Raw genomic sequence first — 10332 nt, forward strand, 5'->3', positions numbered from 1 at the left:
AGTGCAGGCTTCAATTAAAAAAATGAAGATCTACCAACACAGATAAGAAAAAATATATGATGTTATCCTCACTTTGTCAGTAGTTTTACTCATAAATTTCACTGTGTAAATTTCAATACATGGGCATAATTTTTTTTAATTTTTTTTTATTAAACCTTAAAACAGAAATACCGAGAATACTGAGGTGCGATCCAGCTCAGTCCTCTAAGTCCAATGCGTAACTTATCAAAAACTTTAGCTGCGTTTCTCTCGAAACTCCATTTTTCAACGCCCCTGGACACCTTCATAACATAGATTTGTTTTTAATTTGTAAACAAAGCGGATTTTCAAATAATCAAAGCATACAATTTGTAAGTTAAAAAACAATGCGTCGTTTTTGTAAAAATCGAAAGTTTAGAATTCTGAAAATTTAGAACTTCGGACAGATCCCTCTATCCGCAAACTGGAGTTTGAGGGTCGTGCTAGGACAAGCTTTCCAAAAAAGTAGGATTGAATCGAGGTGAAAATCTGGACTGAAGCTTGCACCTCCGTCTTCACTGACGGCTTCAAGATGGAATCGGGCATCGGAGCAGGGTTTTTCTCTACATCAGCCAATTTATTAATCTCCTTAAGGGGACATGTACCTGTAAAATTTGGAAAATAAAATTTTTTTTGTTTTCCTCAAAATGTTAATAAATCTCTTAAGAATATGTGAAACAAATTTTTATAACGTAAATTTAAGCATTTCTTATATTATAGATCGTCAACGGTGACGACTCTATTCTTTGCGTTCGAGCGCTGGGAAAGGTATAGTTATGTTGCCGACTTTAGACGCGGTTTTCTCAAAACTATATTTTTCGAATTGGCGTACGCGATAACCCGAAAAGTTATTGACCGATCTCCCTGAAATTTTGCACACATCGTTTTTATGATATTACATTCTATGTATTTCAGGTTTTCGAAAAATTTCAAAAAATAATTTTTTCGAAGCAAAAATAATAGGAAAATTCGCCCCAAAATTCATGTTCTTTTAAGCATTTTATTCCGCGATTTTTTTCCATTTTTGTTTAATTCATATATGTATGCCAATTTTGAAAAAAGTAGATTGACATTTTTAATAAGTTCAACGAAAATCAGGGAAAATATGGCCGTTTACATTTTTTGACATTTTTGACAATTTTTTCCTTTTTTTGTTAACGCTGCTAGGCTTTTCCTTCCTTATTAAAAAATTCTAGCATGTAACATACTTTGTATGGAATCAAAAGCGCGATACATCAGCAAAAAACAAAAAAATTGCACAAAATCAACGAACCATTTCATTCGCAATTCCAGGCCTAACCCCTTAAAACCTGGCGCAGAGCCCACCAAAAGAGAAAATTTCATTAAGTAAAGTTGGCAAGTAATCTACACAATTTTTCCACTCAGAAGTGGATTCTGTCCCCACTTTAATTACCGCTTCAAGTTCGTGAAATTAGTGATAAAAAAATTTGCTCTATGCCAAAGTCCACGAAAATGTATATTTCTTACCACCAGCTGTTAACTTTCGCTCGCCGCATCCACAACGATTGTTGTCATTTCCCCATTAACGGCCGGTTGGCCAATATCGTTTGCTATGTCATTGAATTTAAACTGCCTCTTCCTGACTGCCAACAAATATGCCCGCCTAATCGTATAACCGTTCTCGGATAGCGTCCAATCCACTTCACTTCACAATCCATGTAAGCAATTTCATTATCTCAACTTAATCTGTTTCTAATCTGTGTGTCGGACACGGTCGTGAATTTCATAATTTGATTTTTGCTCTACGCCACACTTTGCGAATTTATAAACGTACACACAAACACACACATACACACTCAAAAAAAGCAATAATACTCGTAGCAATGCGAAGAAAGCAATTCAACTCTGCAGCTCAATTTCAGTTTGTACGCCTTATCGCGGTTTCATCGACACTCGCAGACGCGCGCGCGCACACCAAGGCAGAGGTTAAGAAAAAAACGACAAACGATTTGCGAATAAAAGTTGTAGAAAAGATTAAGCAGCAGTAGAAAGCCAGCAGCGGCAGTCGGATAAGCAGGAAGTAAAATGCAGGCGATTTTAAGTAGACGTTGCGAAGTTAAAGTTGTCGGTCGGCCGGACGCTGCAGCAAATTGGCTTTTATCGAGCGCACGAGATCGAACAAGCAACACGAAGTGTAACTGGCATCGTTCAGCGGATGGCTGAGTGAATGAGTAAGCGAACGTGAATGCTGCTGAGTAGTGAGTGCCCTCTGCCAGCAATCGCATTGAGTTTTAATGATGGGTGCGCACGACGTGCTGCTTTGGCGCTTTTTCATTTACAGTTGTTGTCGCGGCTGCTGTGATGACTTGTTGGCTCGCTTACTTGGGGTGTGTGGAGTGTGTACGGCAAATGAAATGAAATCATTACAATTTAAATCGTGCTATTGCAGTGCACAGCTGCCGATGAGGGCGAGTGAAATGTGCAGGAACAGAAAGCAATAAAAAAGAAAAATTAAACGCAAGCAGTAGCTAAGTAATAAAAAGAAAAGCAAAAATATATATATATGTAGTATACATATATACGCAGGCTGCTAAGTTCGCAATGAGGGGCTTGCAAGTAAGCGAGTGAGTTGCTGTATTGATTTTTTCTTTCCTTTTTCCAGTTTTCATTTATTTATGGTGTGGCGCTTGTTTGCGGCTTGACGAGGCAGCATCCACTGCTAACTGGGGTAGTAGACTCGTACGTCTACATCTGCTACACTGATTTTAATTCGATTACAAGCGACACTTGAACTGATTTTTTCTCTCAACATAGAAAATGTGATTGTCTTGCGGATAAAGTCAATAAGTCGCTGACCTTTTTCGGGAAAGAGAGCAAAGAATTTTTCATCTTAGCTGCTTGAAATTCTTCACATTAAATTCTTCATTTGTAGCTTCTTATTTTTTACTTTTTTTACTCTAAGCTGACACTAACTGAACCACAAGCAAGAAGCTTGCCATTGCTGCCATTGAGTCTTTAGTCCTGTCAGCCTTCTTGACATCAGCGCAAATGGTTTTTGCGTGCACTTAAGCGCATGCTATATGCAACTCGACACAAGGTTATTGTTGCAAGCACTAAAAAAGGCAGCTAGACACATCTCTATGTACACTTTGCTGCAGTTGCATGAACGTTTTGCCAATGGCAGCCAAGGTAAATAACAAGCAACATTAAAATGTGCCAAGAGGCAAGTGGCAAGTGGTAAGTGGTGGCATGCAGTCGCAGTGGTGATGAATGTGGGGAGTGAGTGTCGGTGAGGAGTATGCTTTTCTTTAAGTAGAACATGACACATGTTTGCCGCGATTCGCGTCAACTGACTGACATTTAGCGCAGCAAGACGACGTAATAACATTGGAGCTTTAGTGGAGCAGATGTACACACATAACTGCGGGCAGGAGGGGAAGATATAGCAAGGAAGGCAATTGGAGTGAAAGATGCGTGGTGAGACGCAGGGAGAGAAAAAGCTGTGGGTGGCATATGGAAGGCGAAATGTAGAGACTAATAACATAGGGCAACAAAATGAGACAAAATTTTAATCCTTGGGGTCTCATAGTATAATATTTTCCTGATAGCTTCTGCCATATAAACCAAAGTTTCGAACATTCATAAAATTTATAAAAAATTCGGAAAATTTGCAAACAAATTTCAAACTTTTTACTCAGAATTTTAGAAAAATTTCGGGTATGCATTTTTATGTATTTTTCAATTTTGGTATAATAGTGCAAATTTCGCTGCAGTCAAATACAAAAGCGAGTGGCGTGTAAGATGACACCATGAACTGGACGAACTTAGAAGAGAGGAAAATGATGTGCGCTTCATCAAAACGCAAAGACTAAGACTAAGACTAGGCCATACCACGAGAATGGACCCCACGAGATTTCAGCGAAAAATAATTGACGCTAAAACATTAGCAACGAAAGCAAGAGGCAGACCAAGATCAAGATGGATTGACGAATTAAAAAACGACATGGGGAAACTCAAGGTCAACAACTGGAAGGAATCAACCAAGGATCGATGCAAATGGAGACAGTTTGTGCAGCAGGCAAAAATTCCCACACAGCTTTAGCACCAAAAGATTATGATGAAAGTGTAAGTTTCAAGTAGAGAAAAAATTTTATCGATTTATGAGACCTTTTTTGGGACGCGGTCTTGTGCATTTTTTCCTTTTAATGCCTACTACGTATTTTTTTATATGGAAGAAAAAACCAACACCGTCAACAGAAAATATTGTCAAAAATCAACGTGGTTTGAATTGCGCACTTGAAACTTGCATTTATTCAACCAAAATTCAATCATATAGAAAACTGCATAGCTGAAATATTTTTGAAATTCTGGGTAAATAAAGGGTGGCTAAGTTTCAGGGGCCGGTGTTGATTTTAAGTAAAATACAACTTTTTTAGGAAATTATTGTCATTTCTCTTTACTATACCAATATTATGACTCAATTACGTGTGAAACAAAATATCGGCCAAATAGCCACCGCGGCCTCGGCGGCACACCTCCATCTGATGGTCAAAATTTTCGATGACGCTGAGGCGTAATTGAGGTTCTATGCCGTTAATGTGCCGAATTGTCTCATCCTTTAGCTCTTGAATTGTTGCTGGCTTATCGACGTACACCTTTTCTTTCAAATAACCCCAAAGAAAGAAATCCAAGGGTGTCGTTGACGTTTAGGTGTGGTTCACATTCAACATCGGCCCTTGAAATTTAACCACCCTTTAGTTTGAAATTTTGTTGAGCATTTGTCGAATTTAAAGTTACAAATTTTATACGGAGCTCGAAACTTTGCTTTATATGGTTCTTGTTGTAGCAGAAACTATGGTTATATAAAAACTAATTGAAATTACAAAATAAAGCAATAAATAGTGAAAACTGATCAATTGGTGATGTACACTTTATTTTGACGCTAACGGTATAAAAGAAATTCTTTTTAAATTTTAAGGCAGCTAGAACTTTATAGTTCTCATTTTATACGAACTACCGAGTTATTATGGCCAAAGCCATATCTGAAATCATTCGTAGCTATTTTAAATATCTATACATTTTTTTTCCCCCTTCTGCTATGCTTTGTCTTTACCATGATTTTGCGTCATAGAACTTGAAAATCATTGTAATAGTGTTTTCTTTAAAAGCAAAATTTAAAAACTCCTTAAAAGCAAAAAAAGTTTAACAAATTTCCATCAAATTTTCATATTTTTTAATCAGAATTTTTAGAAAAATTTGTGGTATGTAATTTTGCGTATTGATGGCTCAAATATTGCATTGATTTTTTAAAAATTTTTTTATTTTTTGCTGACGGTGTTGTATGTTTTTTGGTATATAAAAAATATCAAGCTTTCGTCATATGGAGAAAGTGCACAAAATCCCCAGCAATCGATTTTTAAGAAATTTCCAACTTGCACTTTATTCTATACAAATTAAATGGGCTATGAGCGAAATTTATCTAAAAATTCAAATAAAAAAATTTTAAATTTTGATGAAAATTTGTTAAATTTGCATAAGTTTTTTGTAGAATAATGGACTATATTTTCATTAAAAATAAAAAACTAATAAATTGTCCAAACTTGTCAATAAGTCTCGCTGCACCTACTTTACGCACTGTACGAGGGTCGTTTGAAAAGTCTGTGCAAAGCTAAAAACTATTTTAACTTCACATGGATAATGGACACAGATATAACCGGTTCTAGTGAACCAATTTTGATGAAATAAAATTCAAATGACGTAGAATTGATGTTGTTATCGTGCGAACTACGATCATTTGGAAAAAAATTGAGTATATTTTTCGAACCTTTAAAGTAAAAAAGATGATCAAAAAACGGTTTTTCATTTTTGAACGTCAGCCATTTTTTCAATCTCTTCTTTTTTTCAAGATCGTAGTTTACTTGATAACGACATTCGTACTGAGGAAGAACCTTTTTGTCTTTTTGATTACAGACTCCTGTGTGTCGCGTAATCAGTGTCGCTAGTTACGAACCTTTTTATGGAAGACCATTTTTTAAAGGCTGACTACGTTTTCAATGAACGTTGTATGGCCAAAGCAAAATTTTTATTTTTTAACAATGGATCAAAAAATAAAATACTGAAAACAAAAATAAAAAACTTTTTTTTTTCGTCTTACATGCTTTCAAAGAATCACGCAAAAAACACCATTTCCAAATGAGGCGAGGTAAATTTTTTTCTTTCAACATAGTCTTCATTTAGTTTTATACCATTCGTCCAATGCTTGTTATAGTTTATTGACCCTTCCCGAATAATAGGATTTGTCCAAGTCTGAAAAATAGCCATTCGTTGCAGCCAATCACCTCCTCGTTTGAATAAAATCTTTTTCCCACCAGTCCTTTCTTCAAATTGAGGAACTAATAGGGATCCGAGGGACCCAAGTCTGGAGAATAGGTGGGATGTAAAACTAGTTGAACCCCTATTTCCATTAATTTTGCGACTACGACTGCTGAGGCATGAGTTGATGGGTTGTTGTGATGGAAAAGGACTAAGGACTCGACTTCCTGGTTTCCAACGGATACCAAACACAAAAACAAAGACCGAGCTGGCTGCAACTTCGTATTTGTTCTTCCAAGAGATGTTGCTAACTAAACATAACCTCGATACGCGCAGTAGTGCCATATCTCTGACTTTGCACGAACTTTTGAAACGACCCTCGTATATCTGCAGTAAGTAGAATGGGTCCACGGGAATCTGGAAGGTCGTGAGTAGCAGAATTATATCCGAGTCAGGTACTCAATGCTGTCAGCGTTATTATTGTAGTGGAAATGCGCTACTCAAATATGTACTAATGCAATCCAGAGTGGGATGATGACGACTTGCTTGCAGATAAAATCTTAAACGTGCAGCTATGTTAGCATTTAAGACACAAAGGCTTCACAGCGTTTTCGATGACCTTTGACTTGTGACTGAAAAAAGGCGTAATAATTTCAAACCATGACAAGCGACTCGTGACAAGTGACTCATGACAAGTGACTACTGACAAAGGTAAAATGCATGTGAGCGAATTTTTCGGAGTACTAAGTGAAATATCAAAGTGAGAGATCGAACGGAGAATAACTCTTGCCAACAAGTGTTACTTTGGGCTCAGTAGGTAACTGAGAAGTAGAGCTTTCTCTCGAAGAACTAAAGTATCACTCTACAAAACGCTTATCATTCCCTTCCTAATATATAGCGCAGAAGCATGGACGATGTCAACAGCGGATGAAAAAGTTTTGGGAGCCTTCGAAAGAAAAATTCTACGTAAGATTTTTGGCCCCCTCAGCGTTAGTGAGGAGTGCCGCGTTAGTGAGGAGTACCGGGTACGGTGGAACAGCGAGTTGTATGTAGTGCTGGGTCATGTCACCCGTATGAGAGAAGACGCTCCCGCAAGGCAAATCTACGACATGGGAAAGGCGTGGAAGGCCACATCTCCGTTGGAAAGACCCAGCGCTGCAGGATTTGTTTTCATTCGAGATTTCCAACTGGCACCAATGAGCGCTTGGCAAAAACAGCTGGTGGGCCATTTTGGGTTCGGCAAAAACCGACACACGGTAGTAGCGCCACATAAGTAAGTAAGTGAAATATGTGAAGAAAGCCGTCATGGAAAGCTAATGTGCAAAAGGGCCAAAGGCAGACCGAGGAATCGATGGATAGACGCAGAGGAAAGCGATCTCAAGGATTTGAGGATACGTTATTACGATAGCTTCGGGGGAGCACTGTGAAGGAAACTTTGACGCACATTGCGTTGAAATTACTGTGAAAAAAGAAGAAGAAGTGAAATATGTGGCAGGAATAGACAAGTTTAGCATATTTTATAGCAGAATCATCAACTTGCCGCTTAACTGCAATTTATTGCTCGTATGTGTTACACCTCAGACACACACAAAGTTGATTTTAATTGCTCTATTATGCCGCTCCCAGGCAGCGTTCATGCGTATGCGACCCATTTTTCCGATAATACAACATATCATTGTTTGCATGTATGTGTGTGTATATATGTGTGTGGTTGCGGCCATAAAACGCAGACACTCCTAACGGTAAGATATTAAATACATTTCCTGCCATCTTTTGTGCCAGCATTCAACACCGCACTAATAACACATTCCAGCGCGCTGACAATCGTGGAAAGCAGCAATCAGACCTGGCAATATTTTTACTATCAACATGAAATCAGCTTAAATTAACTGTCTGCGGCAGCTCGCGTGTATTGGAGCTGCTTGCAACATGTTCACAATTGATTGCACATGCACGCATGCCCCGCTAGCAACAACAGCAAAATCAAACATCTTCGCACAAGCAACAATAACAACTAAAACCACCACAACAACAACAAAAGCAAATATTGAATAAGTGCTTGAGGAGAATAAACGCAGAAATGAATGTGCGGTACTTTTGCTAATACGAGTAGTTGCAACATTGTCAACACGGTAGCGTCGTAATGCCACAAAATGCGGCAATGATGAAAATGACGAAACATAAATGTAAGTAAAAGCAAAGTGTAGCGCATTGTGGAAAGCCAATGAAAGGTGAAGCTCTACGGCGTGCCTGTGTGTGTCCGTGTGTGAGTGTGTGTGGGAGCGCCAGCCATTGTAGGCTGCATTCATTGTGTGGCAAGCAGTGGAAGCCACTAGCAGGGCACTTTTGCTCGGTGTGCCTGCTGCACGTTTTAGGTGTGTCTAACAACAAAAAAATGCATAAGTGCAACATGCAACATGTGCAAAAAATGCGCATGCCACATACCTGCTCACACAAGCATCTGCATATACACTCATACATACATAAGTACTATATGCACCATAACGCATGCTTATTTTAATGTATTTTCGTTTTTCCCCTGCGCGCTCGTGAAGTTGCAACATCGTGGTAAGTGCATGTAAAATGCGGCAAAAATAGCGCATTTAAGCGTCTGCTATATAAATATATTTACACCATTTTTTGTGTGCAACTATTTGTGGCAAATAACTGTACATAAATGCAACACATCAGCAACAGCGCCATGCCTGCTATCGCACCACTGATGGCATTGCACTTTTAGAGTTGCACGCACAGCGGCAACGGTGGCATCGCCGACATGCAACAATGGCACGCGCACATAAAAAGAATTCCAGCACATCATCATTGCAATTTTTTCACTTTACTCTATTTTCATTCATTTCCTTTCATTTGGCGTTTGTTTTTTTTCTCCTCTTCTTTCTTTTCCTTTCAGTATTAATGATCCCTTCAACGGCTTTGGAAACGATGGCAAAGGCAGCGTCAGGAGCGCAGGTTGCCAAGGGCCGATGTTGATATGCGAAGTGCGTTGCAGGCATGTGACAAGCGTGGCGTTACTCAGCACACATACTCGCGCAGGGTTGGTCCCCAAATGAATAGAAAACCGTAAAAGTGTAGCTATTAATGGCGATATGTGCAAGTACTAACATAATATTAATTTATTTTCATAGGAAAATGGATTGTGGCAAGTAAAAATGAAATGCTAGTGAAGTGGAAGAGCAAGAAGATATAAAAAGAAGAAGAAGAAAAATCAAAATAAAGATTTTAGATCAATTGAAAAATGAATAAAAATAACACGAAACGAAAAACGAATAAAAAAAAAAAGTTCACCCAAAAAAGTGTTTCGAATTCGTTTCATAAATTTATTTGAATTTATTTATCTTTATCTGAAACGAAACTATAGCGTAGTAGGAGTCTAATTTATCAACATTTATATATAATCTAATGACCCGAGCCCGAGGACGTCCAAGGTTAACCTGGCTTGACTAAGCCATAGCCGACCTGAAAAAGCTACGAGTTAGGAGCTGGAGATCTGTTGCTATGAACCGTGCAGATTGGAAGAGGATTGTGGATGAAGCTAAAGCTCCCCCTGAGCTGTAATCGCTACCTGATGATGATGCTGATGATATACCTATGTAATTGGCGCGTACACCCTTTTTGGGTGTTTGGCCGAGCTCCCCCTCCTATTTGTGGTGTGCGTCTGGATGTTGTTCCAAAAATGGAGGGACCTACAGTTTCAAGCCCACTTCGAACGGCAGATATTTTTTTTTAATTTTATGAGGAGCTTTACCATGGCGAAAATATACGCGCAGGTTTGCCATTACCTGACGAGGGGCAGACGGCATTAGAATAATGGTTTTCTTCATTTTGATCTTTCACCAAGATTCGAACCCACATTCTCTCTGAATTCCGAATAGTAGTACCGCATCAACCCATTTGGCTACAGCGGCCTCCAACAGCTCATCTGTCCCCATGTTTAGAACGTAATAATGCTGCAGTAGCGCTGCTCTCTCTCTCTTTTTTGGTAACCTCGCAAAACTAATACGGCTTTGCTCAACAACAGCA

Source organism: Anastrepha ludens, chromosome 6, assembly GCF_028408465.1.
Source record: "Anastrepha ludens isolate Willacy chromosome 6, idAnaLude1.1, whole genome shotgun sequence".
NCBI lineage: Eukaryota > Metazoa > Arthropoda > Insecta > Diptera > Tephritidae > Anastrepha > Anastrepha ludens.